The following is a 20,623-nucleotide window of genomic DNA, read 5'->3' as shown; positions in this document are numbered from 1 at the left end:
GTTTTACTGTAACTTCAGAAGCTCCAGACACGTGAGCACGGATAGTTTTTGACGCGGCGCGTCAAACCAAAAAAACGAACCCGAGGTGTTTTTTTTAAAAATGACACTTTTACGCGTGGCGTTTTTCGCGTCGGTGTGCACATGCTTTAGTTGTTTAAAGCTCAGATCTGTGGTTTAGTTATAAAGATGTATGTAAATTTGATCCAGGTTGTGAGATCCACTCCAGGCGATCACCGGGCGCTCGGCGCTCATGTACCCCGCCTGGAACAGCCTTTCCTCGGCTAGTCCTTCTGACGTTTGCCGCCGACTCTGACTTCTCTGTAGTGGTTAAACATGAGATATAATACGGCCGATCTTCGGTCTCGTGAATCTATCATTTGTTCCCTGGCCAATCGTTTTGGCTGAGGGCTAAGTGAAATTTCATAACTTTACATTTAGGCTATTTAACTTTACCATTGTAACGCTGACTTTGTATGTTTGACTGAATTGTTTGCTTTATTTCTCATTGTATAGCTTCTTGTACCTTTCACTTATACTCTTATGGCTATTATTGATAAAACTGAAATTTAACAAAAAGAGATAAGGGTTGAGTTGTCATTTTTAATTGTATTACAGTGAAGATGAACCATATTAATAAGTTATGAACGAAAAGAGGCAGGGTGTTTTATATTTCGTTTTGTTATATAAATAGGCTAACGTTATACAGTACATGCAGTGAATATAATCAATACGCGTTGCCTGAAACCACATTTGTATGGCTATGATTTTTAAGATTTCTTTAAATGAAAACAAAAAAGAGGCAGTGTGGTGTTTTATAACATATTTCGCTTTATTGTTGCCTAAAATGTGCATACAGTGTTAATCAGAGTAGCAGAGCGAGCTCAGTGGCGCTTTCAAGAACGCGCTGTTGCGTTTGCAGAAATACCGGACTCGCGTCCCGAGTCGGACTTGGCTAGTCCGAACTTTGCGTACTTGGTATTGAGAAACGCCTAATGTCGGCGCTTGTCTTCTTGTGACAAACATGCTGAGAAGCAAGAACAAGATCTGCTGTATGTCATCCATTGTTGTTTACTATGTCGCTTTCTTCTTCTTAGCGCGAAAAAGACGTCAATCGCTTCTTTCTGGCATAGGCTACAACACGCCTATAGGCTACAACACGCCTATCAAGTAAGGGTACTGTTGGCGGTGGAAACGCAAGCCGGATCAGAGCGATATTCGATATTCGGTCCGAATACAATGATACAATGTTCTACCTATCTGTCTATGTATGCATTTCCACGAAACATCATACATCATCAACGCGTTTCATGCTATGCAGAGTTAGATAGACGTCAGTCACCGACCACCACAAATAAAACAACAGCCACCTCTTCATGTCATAACCATAATTATGAGATGGAAACCATTGACGTTATACTCGGAGCATGACTCGATTTTATGCATTTCAATGTCAACACTATCAATGGCGAAATGAATCTGCAGCAGTCAGGTGGTACAGGTCAGAGCTCTTTAAGTTGTTTATATTCATTATTATTGTAATATGTGCTTTGAGACATGAGGTAGTTTAACACCGTCTCTCATGACGCTTTTGTTTGCTCCCTGCTGTACATGTTCATGTGTTTTGAAGGAGGTGTAGGGAGGGTGGGATCTTATGCTTTCAAAGCTAACTCGCTATTGCTAGCCTTTTAATGTCAGTGTGTATCTGTTCTTTGTATGTTTGGGTGGGTTTGCACTAGTTTAGTTCAGTGTCCTATGTTTTCAGTTAGTTACATTGGTTAATCATTGTTTGATTAATTTGCACACCTGTTGTTCTTTTTGTTGATTAGTTTGGTCTGTGTATTAATGCTCTGCGTTTTCTTCAGTCCATTGTCAGTTCTCATCATGTGTATAGCGTTAGTTTTGTTTCCCAATGTTCTGAGTGTTTTGAGTTTTGTTAGATAAGGATACACATTGCTGCGAATTGATCCTCTCTCTCCTTTATTGCAACCAGTTACAGTTAAAGGTTGGGATCAGAGATGGAGAGAGGTTTTACCATCAGTAAGGGAAGCGTTGTGTTGGGCAGAGCCAGCTGGGGGAGTGTTAAAGGATGTCAGAATGTCAGAAAGGAGAAACGATCAGGGTGGAATGATAGAGGGAATTGAAGTGTTACATGGAAATAATGGAGGGAAAATAACATTCAAGAGAACATGAGATGAGCAAACTGAGATGGTCAGGTTCAATTTACTTAATATGCTCAACATCACTAGCAGGTTTTTTTTTAGTGTGGGAATTGAGACTGTAAAAACAAACAAGATTACATTAGCCAATATGTCTTTCTCTGTTATTGCATAGTTACAAACCAAAAATAATATACAAAACAATAACATCTAAACAGAAGAATATCTATGATTGTTAAGGCGCTCTATATTTTGTCTGGTACGTTTCTCATGCCTTTGAGATTTCTCATTGAGAAACGACAACATGTAGGTGTCTCGCTTTCTGCTCCAGTGAATTATGCTGCTCTTTTGATATATGGATGCAGAAAGTATGCATGGACTTTGACTAATCTAGCATGGTAATTTCCCCAGCAGAGTGAATTAAGACTGTTTTCATACACGTGAAGGTGACCTTGTCCACCAGCCTGCCATTTGGTGATTATTTTGTCCCTGTCTTCCTCTCTCTCTCTCTCTCTCTCTCTCTCTCTCTCTCTCTCTCTCTCTCTCTCTCTCTCTCTCTCTCTCTCTCTCTCTCTCTCTCTCTCTCTCTCTCTCTCTCTCTCTCTCTCTCTCTCTCTCTCTCTCTCTCTCTCTCTCTCTCTCTCTCTCTCTCTCTCTCTCTCTCTCTCTCTCTCTCTCTCTCTCTCTCTCTCTCTCTCTCTCTCTCTCTCTCTCTCTCTCTCTCTCTCTCTCTCTCTCTCTCTCTCTGTTTTTAACCCTCTGACTTAATCACACCAGATATAAACAACCCTCCAGCAGCCGTGAAGCAAAAATCATTAATTAAGACTGCCACAAAAAAATTAGAGATGGCAGGATGGTAAGAGAGTGAGAGAGAATACAGATTGCAAAGTGTGAAACCGAAATTATGAGCATAATTGATTAACATTATCAGCGTCGACTAGAGGATCTCCACATCACAGGCATTGTTTATTTTTTATATATATATTATTAAGAAAGAAAATAAAGAATATTGTTTAAATATATCACCAAGATCATTTTCATTGGCATACTGTATTTACCTTGTATTAAGGTCATCAACATTCACTCAGCCTGCTAGCTAACAATAACAATGAAAAGTGTAGCCAAATGATTGAAAAATTTCAGTTTTTTACTGCTTTATATCATGGCCACATTACAACCTCAGGTGTTGATTAATCTGTCTCCAATTATTCCCTAAATCATTCTTACAAATTTGGTAATTGCATCTGTTCATTATTTGAGAAGTGATTGGCGGAGCGCTCACACAAACCGAGCGATGTATTGATAGCATCACAGAGCTGTAGTGTTTTCACTCTACAAGAAAACAACCTGCAAATGTCTCTCGTAGATGTCTCTACTACAACATTAAACTGGCTTAAATCACATCAGCTTTAAGTGCAATCTCCTGTTTGCTTGTTTTTCTATGATAATGTTTTGAAATATAATAGGAGCACTTTACCACCCAAAAGGATCTCATCATCACAAACTGTCTTATCCCTATGCAAAAAGATGTTGGGTTTTCGTGTTTTATGTAGACTCTCATGATTTTTATACTGTACAAACTGTATATTCTATCCCTTTTACACTAACCCTTAAACCCTATACCTCTAAACCTGCCAAAAACATCACTTAATATGATTTATAAACTGTTTTCCTCATGGGGACCAAAAGTGTCCCGACAAATATTGCCACCTTTGTGGGGACATTTTGTCCCCATAATGTAGGATTTACCAGGACACACACACATAAACGCACACATGCATGCCTATCCCATGACTTTTTTCCCCCTTGAGTTTCCACTTTTTTGTGATGAGAACTATTAGATATGCTAGACACACTATTATCTGGTATAAAAACTAAAATAGGTATTTCAAATACATCAAATGTCTGAACACCCTCTAACAATGGTGATTTTGGCCCTTTCCTATTCAGAGGTCATGAACTTCTTGACTGTATTTTACAATTAAAATCATACAACGAGGTGAATACAATTATTTTGAATTATTTACTCATTTTAATTGAGTATGTACCCTAAATTTTACGGGAACCCCTGTTTTTCCCCAAAAAACATTTACATAATTTAGATACTTTCTGCAGCATGACAGGAAGATAAGTCAATAATGTCAACATTTTCTCAATTTCTCTAAATATTGTAGTGTCAAAGTGAAGAACAAATAAAGTTATTGAGTCCCAAAAGAAAGATTCAAAAAGATTCTGATCTGCCTGAAACAAGTTGACATTAATTTCATTCTCACTTTTGTAACATATCTATGCAGGTATGAAACAAATTTGCATAATGGCAGCCTATGGTCTTCATTCACTGCTCGTGAACAACGTCTACTTTGACCCTCAAACACTGTAGTTGGTTCATGTTGTGTACATGTTGAGAAGACGCTGTTTTCTGCACTGCAAAAGCTAATTCTCTTTGTAAACGCTTCCAAAGGATGAGAATGTGAAGAGTCAGTGGTTAAACGGTTGTGTTCCTGTCATTTTACTGACGACTGCTTTTTAAATCTCAGCGAGGTTATTGCGAATGATTTGGAAACGTCCTGAGAAAAGTCTTGTTTAAGTTGTTCATGCGATGGAGGTTCGGGTTGATGAACTAGTTCTTCCAATGTTTCATCATCAGACTCGCGCTAAAATTGATATGGTAAAATCGACATCATCGTGTGAAATCCAGATATTGTAATGGGCGTTTCGTGTCCGACACATGCTGTAAGCAGTCGACCAATCACAATAGACTGAGCCATCTGACCAATCAGAGCAGAGCAGGCTCTCAGAAAGGAGAGACCGGTTCCTTTATCAAACCGTTTCAGTGTTTTTTGACCTTGGATCCATGTAAATCTATTGTAGGACAACAAAATTAGGGAGCTTTAAAAAAGCATAATGGAGGCACTTTAAGTAGTGTTAAAAACTGTTAAAGGTCATATAAAATGAATGTAATATTAAACAGTTTATATAATAATTAATTTGACCTCCTGATGCTTTCATTGCCACATAGAAAGCCCTGAGTCTGAAGGTCTGTTGCTGAGGCTGGAGTCTGACTCCGCTCAACTGCCTCCCTCTTCCCCTGTAATCATCCGGATTGATGGCAGTCTTAAATCCACACACACAAATACTCATCATCTCCTACACCTGACGGTCTCCTGTGATCAGCGCATGCTCATAATCACCTCCAAATGATATGCTCACACTTCATTAAAAGCATAATCAAGTTCATTACTGTGCCATAGACACTCAGCTAGCAAACAGGCTCCAATAAATCACAGACAGTGTTTGTGTGTGTGTGTGTGTGTGTGTGTGTGTGTGTGTGTGTGTGTGTGTGTGTGTGTGTGTGTGTGTGTGTGTGTGTGTGTGTGTGTGTGTGTGTGTGTGTGTGTGTGTGTGTGTGTGTGTGTGTGTGTGTGTGTGTGTGTGTGTGTGTGTGTGTGTGTGTGTGTGTGTGTGTGTGTGTGTGTGTGTGTGTGTGTGTGTGTGTGTGTGTGTGTGTGTGTGTGTGTGTGTGTGTGTGTGTGTGTGTGTGTGTGTGTGTGTGTGTGTGTGGTTTGGGTGGAGGGGTTATCTCACTGAACCAGGTGGAAGAGAAGAGACCAGAGGAACCTATCTGAACACCTAGTTAGAGTGTGTATGTACATGTAGACGACTTCTAGTTACTCCTATCCTTTTACAGTACACACATTAGCCTCCACAGAGACTGGATTTTCATCTCGCCAGCTGTCCCGTGAGAAATCAACCCCAGTGCTTTCAGTGTGTATCCCTCACTAACCTCAAGCCTTTTTGTTTTGAACAAAACTGACTATATATATTGACTTTGTAAAATGGCACTGATGTTTAATAAATAATTAAATGTACTAATGCATACATTAATATAATTCTTTAGCCTAACTGTAGGCTACTGTAACTACATTAAGCCGATGAATTTCAAATATGGACAAAAATATCGTGGCCATGTATTAAGAATTAATTCCCACGAAGTAAGAATTTGTTGTCTTGTTTTAGAATATCATGGCCATGATTGATTCATTTGCTCCCTTGTTTTGATTTAATTAAAACAAGAGAACGAATTATTACAATGTGGCCACGATTTAGTAAATTGAGGGAACAAATTATTTAATTGTGCGCACGATTTGCTTAAAATGAGGGAACAAATTAGTAAAACTTGCTGACATATTAGTTAGTCGTGGACTTAATATACATTTTTTTTTTCCCTGCTTGACGTGTGGGGCTCCGTACACGGGTGTACATATGCCGGCTATTTCACAACCGCTTCGATTGTGGCTCATCTAATCAGATCTTTGAACAGTTGAAATGCTGTTGAAAGTGGATCAGACCGAGTACCACAACACACTTGTAGCCAATCTGCAATAAGGGGGTGTGTCCACTCATGATGAGAGTGAGAGAGTGAGCCAATCAGCAGTAGGGGGTGTGAGCCAATCAGCAGTAGGGAGTGTGTCCACTCATGATGAGGGAAGAGAGAGAGTGAGCCAATCAGTGGTAGGGGGTGTGTCCATTCATGATAGGGGAGGAGAGAGAGTGAGCCAATCAGCGGTAGGGGGTGTGTCCACTCATAATGGAGGAGGAGAGAGAGTGAGCCAATCAGCGGTGGGGGTGTGTCCATTCATGATAGGGGAGGAGAGAGAGTGAGCCAATCAGCGGTAGGGGGTGTGTCCACTCATGATGGGGGAGGAGATAGAGTGAGCCAATCAGTGGTAGGGGTGTGTCCACTCATGATGTGGGAGGAGAGAGAGTGACCAAGAGGGAGATTAGAAGTAAGACTGTAGAAAGAGAGATGGCTGAGAGACATTACAAAAGAGAAAAGTTCAGAGGAACATCACTGGAAAAAGAAGTATCCTTTTTGGATCCACGTTAATATTAGAAAAGCTTTCCAGCGCTGGAGACCTGAAAACGGACGTCGAGGTTGCGTGTTTCTGTTACATTGGTTTTGCCATGTTTCACAGAACCAAGATATGCTGTTGTTGTAATGTTAGCTGTAGTTACAGGAGTTTTGAGTGTCATTGTTTGTTTGGAGCTGGTGTGCTGCTGGCGACTAACAATCAACTCTTGCTTGTATATACTCTTGTGGACTGTATGTTCATTTATTGTTCTTCATTGTCATCTTCTTTATTTTACACAAAGCATTACTTTGCTTCGCTTCAGCTATGAGTAAGAGACATACACTCTTGCATTGCATAAGGGCGCTGTTATTTAGCCAAGTAAGACATGTTCCTGGATCAATATCTATTGTTGATCCGGGAACAACATTCCTGTCCACAACCCTATCCCTACCCGTAAACCTAACCCTACACATATTTGATCCCTAAAATAAATGATGAAATCCATGCACCCATACACACCTAGCATGAGATATGCATTCATTAAACAACTGTGAGAAGGATCACATTAAAACAAATGGCCACTGTTTTCACACATGCCTATTTCATCATACACACACACACATGCCTTTAGGCTCTGGCCTAGCACAGCACTGCAAGCGCGAGTGCTGTTTGTCTACAGGCTAGAACTGATCACGCATAGACACATGAGGAATGAGCAGGTAAAAAGAAATGGACCTAAAGACAGGACGAGAGAGGGGGTTGGAACTAAAAGACCTTCAGGATTAATTAGGCGTCAGATTGGTTGCGGGGCATGGGCATGCAGAATGTCCTCTCGGCCTGCTGGGTCATAATTCAGCGCGTGCAAGGCGCAAGGCTCGTGTTTAGTCATTTCTCTGGTATTTTTGTTGCATTTTGCAACTCTTTTTTTTTTCTTTTTTTTTGCTCTTTATTGTGTTTTTTGCAGCTTGTTGATATACCACACTGCGTTCTTCAACACAGCATGAAAAATGGCACTAGTCTTGGGCTCATAATTGACTGTTTCTTCGAGTTTTCGCTCTGCTGTGCCACTGTGCCAGACTGCTGGCCGTCGCACTGTATTCGGAACAGATGCAAATGATTGTGCATTAACTTGCTGCTGAATTCAGGTCCCATAAGAGCCTTTGACCTCATTCAGTTGTATTTTTAGTTGTGTTCGCCATCTATCTTCTGCATAGTGACATGAGCAGCATATCAAAGATGTCAGAGATGATGCAAAAACAGGAGAGGATTAGTGGGTCACCTTTCAACCTTTCACATTATGTCATTTCCTGAGGCACAGGAAGTGCTGGTCTTTGAATACCAATTGGTAATTCAAGATGAATCGGCTGTTATGAGCTTAATCTTCATTCCTGACCAAGAATGCTTGCACTCACTTTAAGAGAACATTGTGATATTCAGAGCATGGCTGATATGACTCACAGAGCATCTCTTCCATTTGAATTCATTAATTGTTTAAGGAAGATGGGCAGTTACTGGTATAATGACTCACTCTTTAAACTTTTGTAAGAATTTTATAAGGGATAGTTCACCCAAAAAAAAAAAAAAATCTTTTACTCACTCTCATGTCGTTCCAAATCCATTTGATTTTCTTTCTTCTGTGGAACTGAAAAGAGAAATTAGAAGAAAGAAAAAAAAATCAGCTTTCACTGAACATTTTTCTTGTTTAACAGTTAAAATAAAGATTTAGAACAAAGTAATTTACTTGAAAGCAAAACAGATACTACTTGTTGTCTGAGAATATATTTTAATTTTATTTTTTGCTCTAATGTACCAGCAAAAAAGTATTATTTAAAACAAAAATTTTCTTGCATAGTAATATTAATTTTATTATATTAATTTTACTAATATATAAAGTAAATAATTAATCAAATATGGCCACAAATTCTCATTGAATGGACCGATTGCTATTTTTTCTACCAATTTTTTACTAAAAAAAAAAGATCAAAAGATTTTTAAGAAAATGATTTGTTGTCATGTCCCATTTAACTTGGAATATAGTTGTATATAAAAGTATATAGTTGTCACATTGATTCGTGTTTAATTGTTCTCTTTTTCTTTATCCTTTTAGATAAATTCCTCTTCAGAATATTTCCTTTAGTTTTCCACAGAAGAAAGTCATATGGGTTTGAAACGACCCATAAACTTCACCGCTGAACTTACCTAAGAAGCAGTGCTGCTTTTTAGACCACTGTGTAAAGTCATCTGTGCTTTTTCATTCTATAAATACATTTATAATAAGTGTCAAACTATTTTAGCCTGCATCCTTTTGAGCCCTCTTTGCCTTTCAAACAACTTTATGACATGTACAGTGTAGCATTTGCGGTAATCTGGTTTGCCTCGCCACCTCAACATGAACAGGGAAATTCCATTTCCTGCATTTCTAAATCAGAGCTTCCCTGTCACTCAGTATATGCAGCACTGACATTCTCAAAGCTCACCTCTGCTAATGGAGATCACACTAGTGTACGTACCCCCACACGGACAGATAAATGAATAATGACAGCGCGCTTTTAGTCTCCGAGAGCTTCTTTCAGCTCCCTCTGCTGGGATACTTATGAAATGGCTCACAGAGCTACAAGACCATTAAGATATTTTGGACGTGGACATCTCTCCCTGTGCATGCCTCGGTGACTGCCATGTCAAATTAGGACTTTTCGATTTTTATACAGTGCCTCTAATGACAGTCTTAGGTGTCAGAGCACAGTTTGGAGGCCGATACACTGTCTGCAAAAGAATTCCCTGTTCTTCTTCCTCGATCACACACACACACAGAGCCATTAACCAGAACTGTAAAACATTCGTTAGAAGCAGAACTCTCTCCCGGAGAGAGCTGGAGGGTGGGTTAGTGAGGTCTGACCTTAGCAGTTAGCTTTACACGTCACAGGTGAAGCCGTTGGGACTGCGGATCAGAGCTGTAAATCAAAGCATCTGCTGTACAGCCGCGTATTAGGATGCGAAGGTTACGTCTCATAACAATGACACGTCCCTGGGTGATCCACTTGAAGAGAAACAGCGAGAAGTAGTGATACTGTAATTGACTTAGCATGTCGCTACAGCGAGTGTGAAGCGGCCCGGGCAAAGCAGTGGCTAATGAAGGAAATCTGTGTCGTGAGAGGCCACGCTTTGATATGCAGGCTTAATAAATGTCGGATACGATGCGGAACGTGGAAGTTCAGGGGCTTGAGTTTCTGAGAGCATTGTCTTGTTGTGCTAGTGCAATGCATTCTGTCTATGAATGTCTCAACTATGAAGTGTAATTGAGTGAAAGAAGCATACAGTAAATGTTCAAATTGCCTGTTTAACCTCTTCCTCCCATTTCACTTTCTTCAAATGTTTGTGCCAGTCTGGTCTCATTCACTGGAGGCTTCTGGGTTGTAGAGCTATTTTAGATTGCTATTGGAGCGTGTTAGTTGAAACGCATTATTTGAAAGATGAATCACTTTTTCCGCTTGTTAAATCATAAGGTATCAAACAGTGTTTCCGTGTTTCCTCCAGTCCATTTCAAGTTAGGATACCTCAATAGCTGTTAATGAGCACTATTTATTTTAAAGCTTTTAAAAAACTAATTTAATACAGTCTCCGGACTCACGGTGTTCTGGACACTAATATTTTAACGATTCATTAAAGATGAATGAATCACTGTCTGCCCATTCTGAGATTTCAGTATGGAGATAAAGGTTAGGATCTTGATTTTTCAGTAGTATTACAGCACACAGTGAGTGTATTATCACCATTTGTTATTTTCTTTTGGGATCTGAAGAAGTGTTTGAACCTGAACTGACTTAAAAGCATATGAGCCTTGCACTTATAGGGCCAGATTTACTAAACAGGGCAAAATAGCATAAGAGCGCAATTCCAATGTCCCATAAAAGCGTCGATGGGAGTGGAAAGTTGTGCTCGTGATCTACTGATGACGTACACGTTAAAGATCACAGACACAGCCGGAGTATTTCCATAATGACCGTCTATGAAGAGCAGCGCATAGCAGCATCTGGTTTAGGACATGCTTTTTGGGGCGTTAAATAATGGCACAAATAAGAGTAAATTGACTAGCGCAAACCTTAGTAAATCGCCTTGCGTGATTTAAATACTCTCCTCCCATAAATGTTGTGTCTGAAAGGGAAACTCCCACAAATGCATATAAATGCAATAAGGTCAGCCGCAAAAATAACTCTCTCCACGTCTTTTCAGCGCTAATTTTTCACTGTGACTTTAGTAATCCTAACAGTAGTTTTTCCTGATGCCAAAAGAGGGTTTGCACTGCACAAGCTGTTAGTAAATCTGGCCCATAGTGTTTATTAGATTATTTGTCCTGAAAAAAGGGTGTCATAATATTTGCATAGCCATACTTTTAACTATTGGAATAAAGTCTGGTCTGCATTGATGCTTATTTTGGCCAACGACTGCCCAGTTAGACAGCACACACTAGTGCTGTAGTACTCGAGACCAGTCTTGGTCTCAGTCCCCACAAAGTCTTGGTCTCAACACACTCTTGTCTTGGTCTCGGTTTAGGCGGTCTTGTCTACAACACTAGTGCACACTGCATACTTGAATGTCCTGACACTGTGTTGTGTGATTTTGCACAACTAATCGCATATAGGTGCAGCATTAACAGGATCCTTCTGCTTTCCAACTGTATCTATGATCCCGAATTTCAAAAAATTACTGACAAAGACAGAAGGCTACATCACACATCAGTACGTTTCAACCAAATAACTTACTTGAGGCGATCTGGCTTTACCAATCTCCAACACGGCACAACGCACATTTGACATTTTCCTTTGATTCCTTGTTGACTGTTTAGAATTTAAAAAGAACACCTGAAGCTATGAATCAAATGTCAGGTGTGGCAATGTAGTGGAACTATATCAATACCGAGTGATATATGGCCCGCCGGAAGGTTTTTGCAGGGCTGGGATCAGCGCTCAGGAGTGTCCAGATTATTGGACCATGACAGAAAGGGCAGTCCATGAAAAGGTTTGGTGCTCTTGCTGTACCCAAGGGTTAGACAGCGACATGACTGCTCTTTCATTTCTCCACAGCTGTAATTGTTGAAATTGTCTCAAATTGTTTCAAACGTCATATTTTTACTCTCTAAACCTTGTAATTTCAGGCAGGGTTTGCCGGCTACCAGGTTTGGCAGCAGATATGGAGGGTCTGTTCAAAGGGAACAGGCTGGGTTTGAAGTGATGTCTGGGATGGTGCGCGGTGCTCTGGTATCTTCAAGAGAAGCAGAAGTGATAGAGTTGTGATGTTTCTGGTTGATGGTCAGAACGTTCTCCCTCAAACATGACAGCAAATGCGACTTCACAGGGCGTTTGAACGCGTCTCATCTCTGGTAGCACATGGAAGGTGCTTGTCGAGGCAATATTTTTGAAGTTGTGCGTGCTAGCTTTCCCTTTGGTAGGTTGATTTGTTCGGATGCTATTCTGTTTAACGCCTCATCCTACTGCTTCAGTGTAGGGCATTAGGCATTTTTTCTTTCCACATTAAAAACAAATTGCAGTACGAAGCGACAAAATTTCAAGAAATAAAAATATATTATAAAAAATAGTTTTCTGCTATTTTGGGGGGACATATTGTCAACTCTCCAACAATAAACTAGTCAGTTAGTGAGGTCTTCTGGTCAGTTTTTTTTTTTTCTTAAGCTTTGGTAACTTCAGCTTTTTTTGCTTTAGCTGATATTCAAGATGTGTTAACTATTTACCCACCATTGGGGCCAATTTTCCAGCTTTCCATGTTTTCACTGTTATACTGTAGGGGGCGCTATTACACATCTTCTGAAAGAGTACAGAATCTCCTGATCAAAACACAGAAGAAGAAGCAGAAACAAGTGATAGCATAAAAAAATGCGATCATCAACATTGAACAGCATATAAAACAAAACTGCGTAGCGTTACCAAATGTCGACCCAGGCATTCGTGCCGTTTTGGGAGTGATGATGATAGTGTTTTCTGTGGCCTTTCCTTTAGCAGGGCTCTTCACAATCAGGAGTGGATTAATGAGTGACGCGTGAAAAGCCCTTACGGTCACACTAGAGGCGCTCATTAAGAGAACATCACACTCTTCCCTTTTCTCCGGCAATCTTTCCTCTTCATTTTCCCGTACCTCCTCTGTGTCTCAATCTTCCCCACTAACTCCCTCCCGCTCACGAATTCATTCTGAGGGGCAGGTCGTGTTATGCTTTTGAAGGAGCCTCTTCCCTGTCCTCTTTATTTGATGCATTATGTATAAAGGCCCTGATGTGTGTTTTACACCCTCTCTGGCATTATTAAGCCATTTTGCCTCTTATCTGTGCTTTTCTATCTTGACACGAGGGTTAATCAGGTGGGATTGATGCTCAGCCTTTAAAACAAGCTGGGGCCTCGTTTTTTTTTTTACACATTTTCCACACTGGAAACCAGGCTATACATACTGGCACTATATACTGCCTAATGTCTGAAGCAGAGTGGACACATAGATTTTAAGAGTACAGGCACAGGATCAGTGTATTGCACCGTGGCACCTCTTGGCGCACAGATAATACCAGCTTGAGTGCACATGGAGAGAGAATTAAACCCATGCAGGGCAAAACCAACATGGTGCCATGATAGTGTGTGGCACAGATGAACTGATCCCGAAAGCTGCTTTCATATCTGTTTGCCAGGTCTCTATGATCAGATGCCCTCACTAGAGCAGGACAATTATTGGGCTTCAAACCCTGCAACCTAGCTTCACACACACGCATGCACACACACTTCCGAACAACATCTGTTTTATACGGCTGCAGAAGTGCATGATTACGATCCTCACTGCAGGTTTGTTAGTGCGCATGGCCTGGAAAAGAACTTTTTTTCAGCTTGTTTGGTTGTAGGTGTTTATTTGGTAACATTTATCATGCTAAGACTGTTTTCATTTCTGATTGCTTGGTCCAAAGACAAGTTCACATCCACCCCCTTTTCCTTTGGGGGTAAAGTGAGGTTGGCTGGTTTCTCCAACCAAACAGCAACCAAATGAATTGAACCCAGGACTTGAGTTCAAAGAAAAAGCACTATAGGGTGTAAGGACAGTAAAAAATAGCTATAGTACAACATAAAGTTTGATACAGCATTTTATAGGGGTGTTATGATACCCTCATGTCACGATTCAATACATATCACGATACTGAACTCACGATGCAATATTATTGCGATACTCCAAGACAAATGGTAAAAGGTTATAATTAAAATTATAAATTTGGTATTACATTGTGGATGTAAATGAATAGGCTTGGACTTAGTGCTGGTAACCCGATGCACAGGACAATAGTGACACCAGAATAAAAATATTGATGATTCTGAAGCTGAAAACAGAATTATTTTAGACGAATATGCTTGCACTCTTTCACTGACTAGATATATTTAAAATAATGTATAGGCCACTTTTTATTGGTAACATAAGACATTTGGCATTATCAGGACCCACAAATATTCCTCCATTGCATTATTACACTGTACATAATATTCAACATTATATATAGTAGTTTGATGTAGTACAGACACTAAAACTCTGTCAATTATTTTCACACACAGTAATTTTCATTTTTGGTAAACTATACACAATACATATTGTCCCTATATCCATGATACATATTGTTACATTTTTGTATTGTGACACTAGTTTAAAAATGCAGTGCTCTTGTAGCATCGTGGTCAAAGGCGCATGTCTGACTTTGACGTTGAAGTGTAGATTCGTCGCTCTCTTTTTTCCAGCCTAATAGACCTCAAGTCTCAAAGTAGTTGGCTTACATTTTACATTTCATTTTCGAAGTAAGCTAAAAAATCAGGCCATTGCTTTATCAGGTCGTCTCATTCCACCATAACCTCTTTCCTGATGGTGGAGGTCATTTGTTCCAAGCTGCAAATTTGTCATGATCCCTGTAGGCAATGGGGTCAGGTGCATTGTCCATCCCTTTGGGTTAAGTGACCCAACTCTCCTTCGTATCGTTGAAGGATCCAAATCAAAGCTCTCTGTTCCTGCTATTTTTTGAAGGGGCGTAGGGAGTCTTACAACTGATAGATGAAAAGGCATTGTTTTTAACAGCACTGGTGGCCCAGCCAGGCTGATCTGACTGACAGCTCCCCGCTGATAGAGCAGAAAGCGTGGCCGGCTGAAAATCTGTCTTGCAGGCTGCAGGGCCATCTGGACCTTCTGCACACTAAAAGGTTGGACACAGTTTGAGGCGACATCACAAAGCGGTACACAGTTCACTTTGGAAGGGCGGGGGCTTCGTCAGCACTTTTCCCACTTCTCCTTTTTGTTCGCGTGGAAAGAAAGGAAAACAAACTGTAAAACAATGCAAACAGAAATGAAAGTGTGGGCTTCCTTGTAAAGCCAAGGCGAGAAATGGAACCTGAGAGTTTAATAGCATGGGTAACAGAGAACAAAGAGGAGTGAAATGTGTGGCACTGTGGGTATCTGCCACTTTGAGATTTTCCAAAGCTCCTGAGGCAGGCTTCCAACGGATATTGATTTTCAAAGAACCCACCCTGGGCAGCAGGGCGGAGGATGATATAACCATGGAAAGACACTATTAAACTTGGTGAATGAATTGTTAAATACCTCTATAAAGAAATAGAAGACATGGCCCCATTTCTTTGCAGGCACGGCTGCTCTGTTGGGCCCTGATAAGCCGGGGGGGTGGGGGGTTCTCGAGAGATGGCCCTTACGCGCCGTCATATGATTGGATTCTCTCAAGCTGGAGATTGTAAAGCACAGAGTCGTCTCGTCCTGCTAGGAAATATATGATTCTCACGTCATGCAATGGAAGTCGTTAATTGTGGGAGTGTTAACTAGAGTTTGAAAGATGTTGAGATTTATTGGCATGGTGTGTACAATAAAAACATAATGATTTATAGGGCTAATTTCATAATTATGTAAAATTGCTTCATTTTTCAATAACTGTTGGTGTTGTCTTTTTATTGCTGCACATAATTGTATGTAACTTATGCTTATGTATTGGTCCTCACTGAATCTGCATTTTATGAAATGCATTAAAGGGTTAGTTCACCCAAAACATAAAATTATCCCATAATTTACTCACCCTCAAGCCATCCTAGGTGTATAGGACTTTCTTCATTCAGCCAAACACAGTCGGAGTTATATTAAATAATATCCTGGCTCTTCCAAGCTTTATAATGGGAGTGAATAGTAAATGAGATTTTGAAGCCCAAAAAAGTGCATCCATCCATCATAAAAGTAATCCATATGACTCCAGTGGGTTAATAAAGGCCTTCTGAAGCGATGTGTTTTTTTGTAAAAAAAAAAAAAAAAATATATATATATATATATATATATATATATATATATATATATATATATATATATATATATATATATATATAATTTTATAAACTAAAATCACTGGCTTCTTTCATGAGTCGAGTTCCGGCGAAGAGTGACATCTGACCTGACACATGATGTATTGACGAACGTGGAAGCGCAGAGGATAGAGCAAAATTAAAGAACTGGTCACAAATTAGAAGTCTAAAACGAGAATATTTAAAGAGAATTATGGGAGGAGCTTGAGTTTGTTGCCCAGCCCTGTTAGTTTGAACTACAAAAGGCGTCTACTCTCAGCTAAGCTTACGCTACTCTGACATCCTACGTCATACGCTGGAACTCGTGAACCGGAAGCAACAGTTTATAAAGTTATATTTATGGATATTTTTCTCACAAAAATGCATCGCTTCAATTTTGATGTCCTTTGTTAACCCTCTGGAGCCATATGGATTACTTTTATGGATGGTTGGATGGATGGATGCACTTTTTTGGGCTTCAAAATCTCAGTTACTATTCACTCCCATTATAAAGCTTGGAAGAGCCAGGACATTTTTTTTTAATATAACTCTGATTGTGTTTGACTGAAAGAAGAAAGCCATATACACCTAGGATGGCTGGAGGGTGAGTAAATTATGGGATAATTTAAATTTTTGAGTGAACTAACCATTTAAATCATCATTTACTCATTATGATATATTGGGCTTTTACCTTTTGTAAAAAAAACAAAGGTCATCAATAATTTTTAGCAAGTAAAGTCAGTCGCTAAACAGGGTGCACACGTCTTGACAAGTTCTCATACTGTAGTAGAACAAAATCCCAACGCTCTTGCTGTCTGCTCACCTGAGTCGGAAAGCAGGCAGTCGAATTCTCTAGTCCATTTCCCTGCAGAGAAAAGCATGCATTGCCAGGACCCTTTTGTCAGCAAGACGCCCCCAAGGGACAGACTTCTGGGTCAGGGATCAGTCGAGAAAATTTCCCTGTTGACATTTGTGTTCCTGGCACAATATTGACTTCTGAGGGGAGATGACGGCAGCAGTGCTTCTGACATTCTACATTGGAAACACAACTTCTTGAAAGAGAGTTGTAATGAAACCTGATAAAATGTTGTGCCATTGATGTGTTATTTGTAAAAATAACCTTGCTAATTATAACTACACCTTTACCTAAGCCCACGTATCTGCCGATTTTCAACCGATTTGAAGTAATAAGTTTTGTTTTAACATCTGCTTCAAAACTGAAGTGTGAGGTTTAGGCAAGATATACTTGATACGTGTGAAATTATTGGCAGTTAATGTTTAGGGACCTTGATATTCTATAATTTTTCATTATTATTTTGCATAATACTGTACAAGAGCAGAGAAACTTCACAGGTTAAGTGATATTACAAGTATTACTAGAGGTACAAGAGGTGGAACACCATGGTAAAGCTAAATATAGCAGCAATGCAGTGTATCATATTGTGATGCATTTTATGATTGTGTTTGTTCTTCCTAGACGACAGAAAGAACCTCCGCACATCACAAGATGCTGTTTTTGTCTTGTCACATGATCCACACCTTGCAAACTGAAAGGAGTTGGATTGCAATTTTTCTCTGATTTGACAGAGCCGTCTTATTCTTTGCCTGATTAACATTCAACACAAATTCTCTAGCAATGTGCCAGAGACTAAATCACAATTTTTCTGCTTTTGATTTTTTCCTTCCTTTTCATGGACACTTTCAAGGTATTAGAGTCCCTTTTGAGTGCTCTAAATAGTTTATTTCTGCCTTTGATAACTAATTTCAGTCCATTACCTGCAAGACATTTCCCTTTTTTCCCCTTCAGATTTGTGAATACAGATTTATGCAAAAGACTTAATTATTGTGGCATATCTTCAAAAGGAATCAAAGGATTTGATTGCCATTAATGGTTCAAGTTGAGACAAGTATGTGAAATTTAAAAGCTTATAAGGTGCTGTTGGCATGTAGCAAACAAAAGACTAGCCACTTAGAGCCAGTGCTGAGGGTTGTGTTCTCTTTGTTATTAAAGTAGTATTAAACTTTGTCCCATTACTACAGACACGATCGATAAGAAACTAGTCCTAAGAAACTACATAGCAACACCCTGGTAACCATTTAGTTGACGCTAGTATAATGACAGCACGATTTGCAGAAAATGTAAAAATGTAGCTGTTTTTCCAGTCGGCCCTAATTCCTTCTCACGAGAGGTGAATGTTGGATCATGAAGGCACTGAACTCGGGCGTCAGTCCAACGATAGCTCACGCCTCTGTCTTTGAGGTGTGGAAATGTTGGGCATCCCTCTTAATCCTTTTAATGTCACCAATAAAAGATGTTTTATTAAGGTGACATTGGGATTAGTGTTTAATTACCACTGAGAGGCATTTAAATATGTCTGCCGGCTTGGCAAGCTCAAGCTAAAGGAGCACTTTACTGTGTGTTACTGCTAGCTATCGAACCAGATTAATGAGGACACCATCATTTTGTTCATATGATTAGGTGATACAGTATGGCACATTTCCAGAGAGTTTTGTTGCTGCATACAACTGAAATACATTGGTATTGGTTTTCTTACAGTTGTCACCGAACATTAAACTGAGATAGAAATATTTGAACATGAAAACATTACACATTTCATCTTTTATCATTTAATTCCAGTATGAAAATGAATATAAAACCAATTAAAATTAAATACAAAAGAAGCATTTTTTTTTTCACCAGTTTTCGGTGTTGGTATTACTGTGTTTTGCATTTGTAGGGCAATATATGCTGTTTTTCAGTGTAATCTAATTAGTATTCATCATGTAGCATACTTATATAATAATATATTTATATATAATACCATAATGGACTGTTTCTTAAACAAAAAAACAATTTACATCTATAATTTAAATGTGAACTTATAAATTACAAATATACATTTCATATTATACAAACTTCAGATATGTTCAAGTGTTTACTGATTTGTTTGCTTGAATTCATAAAATACAGATTTCATAGATGTATTTTTTTTCATAATTAAAATACAGTTGGCCATGCATTGATATGTATCAGTGAGTGCCTATTTACATATAAATACATATAAAATAGCATGTATATTTTTCTGCTAAATAGAAAGTTCTGTCATGAAACTCTAGATTGTGCAGGCTGACAGGTCCTTAACTCAATCTGCGTGCAATCACATCATTCTCTTTAGGGCACAGCTGATTGGTTCCTGCTGTATCAGTAGCCAATGAGATCGCTTCTCACCCTTTAAATACTCGCTCAGCATTTGTTATAGCAGTGCAGCGCTCTTTCAGAAACCCTCCATCTTCCCCAGCTCCATCTGTATAGATCTGCTACGGGTAATTCATGTACGCTATATTGTACAACAGCGGCATGTCTTGCTCACAGCACCGTGTTCAGTGTGTGTTGGCAGTAGCAAATCCCGTACTCTGCAGTAGCAGCATATTAGATCTATTCCGCCAAAACATATCAACATTATCATATCCATTACCATGCCAAACACTTCGAGAGTTGTCATGACAGTAGTCATTCAAGCCTGTAAAGGGTCCGCAAGCAGGCACATTCCTGTTGTGTTTCAATCAGTTCATCCGCGCTACATACTGTGAACATCCTCCGTAAAGAGGTGCATCTGTGTGTGTATGTACTGTATGAAAATGTGTTTGCCTCCATAAGCCACTAATTGCCACAGCAACATAATAGCATCAGTTGTGGACTTGGTATGAAAAGTCTAAACGCACAGGTTCGGGAACAGCTGTACAGGGCAGGATTGGGCCGAAGCCCGTCTGTTGAATGCAAACACAGGGTCCAGGTTATTTTTCAGCCTGGCGGCATCAACCCTGAGCTCAGAGCGATGGACAGATGGTCCATTTGAGACGCCACCAAACTAATCACGCTGTTCCATTAGCGAAAGTGTCTCAGATAAACGTCTGACTATGAGCGCGCCCGTGGTCTCTTCGCCTTCCAATTACTCTATTGATGGCCGATGTTTTGACACAAATTAATTGGGTCACCGTGTTGGTGTGATGGGGGGAATAAATGCTACGGGCAAAGTCATTGTGTGATCATGGAATAGCAAATCTATTCGCTGAATTTAATTGATTTGCAATTAAATATGCTTCATATATATATATGATTTATGGCCTCTATTATGCAATATCCTGTCTGAATAAAGTCAAGTTATTTTTAATCAAAATTTTGTAGCAGTAACATTGCCGTATCAAATAATATGGTCAGATATTAACATTTGATTTTATTAATACTTAGCAGCACATT

General features: G+C 39.5%; 1 protein-coding gene across 1 annotated transcript in view; it reads left to right on the top strand.

The window, feature by feature from the left end:
- Positions 1 to 20,623, top strand: part of adarb2 (adenosine deaminase RNA specific B2 (inactive)) — a 204,569-nt gene that overhangs the window by 147,169 nt on the left and 36,777 nt on the right. The window lies entirely within an intron of this gene.

Source organism: Scardinius erythrophthalmus (genome assembly GCF_964197995.2).
Source record: "Scardinius erythrophthalmus genome assembly, chromosome: 22".
Taxonomy (NCBI): domain Eukaryota; kingdom Metazoa; phylum Chordata; class Actinopteri; order Cypriniformes; family Leuciscidae; genus Scardinius; species Scardinius erythrophthalmus.
Note: the sequence above shows the minus strand (reverse complement) of the source record. Positions and strands in the feature narration are given on the sequence as shown.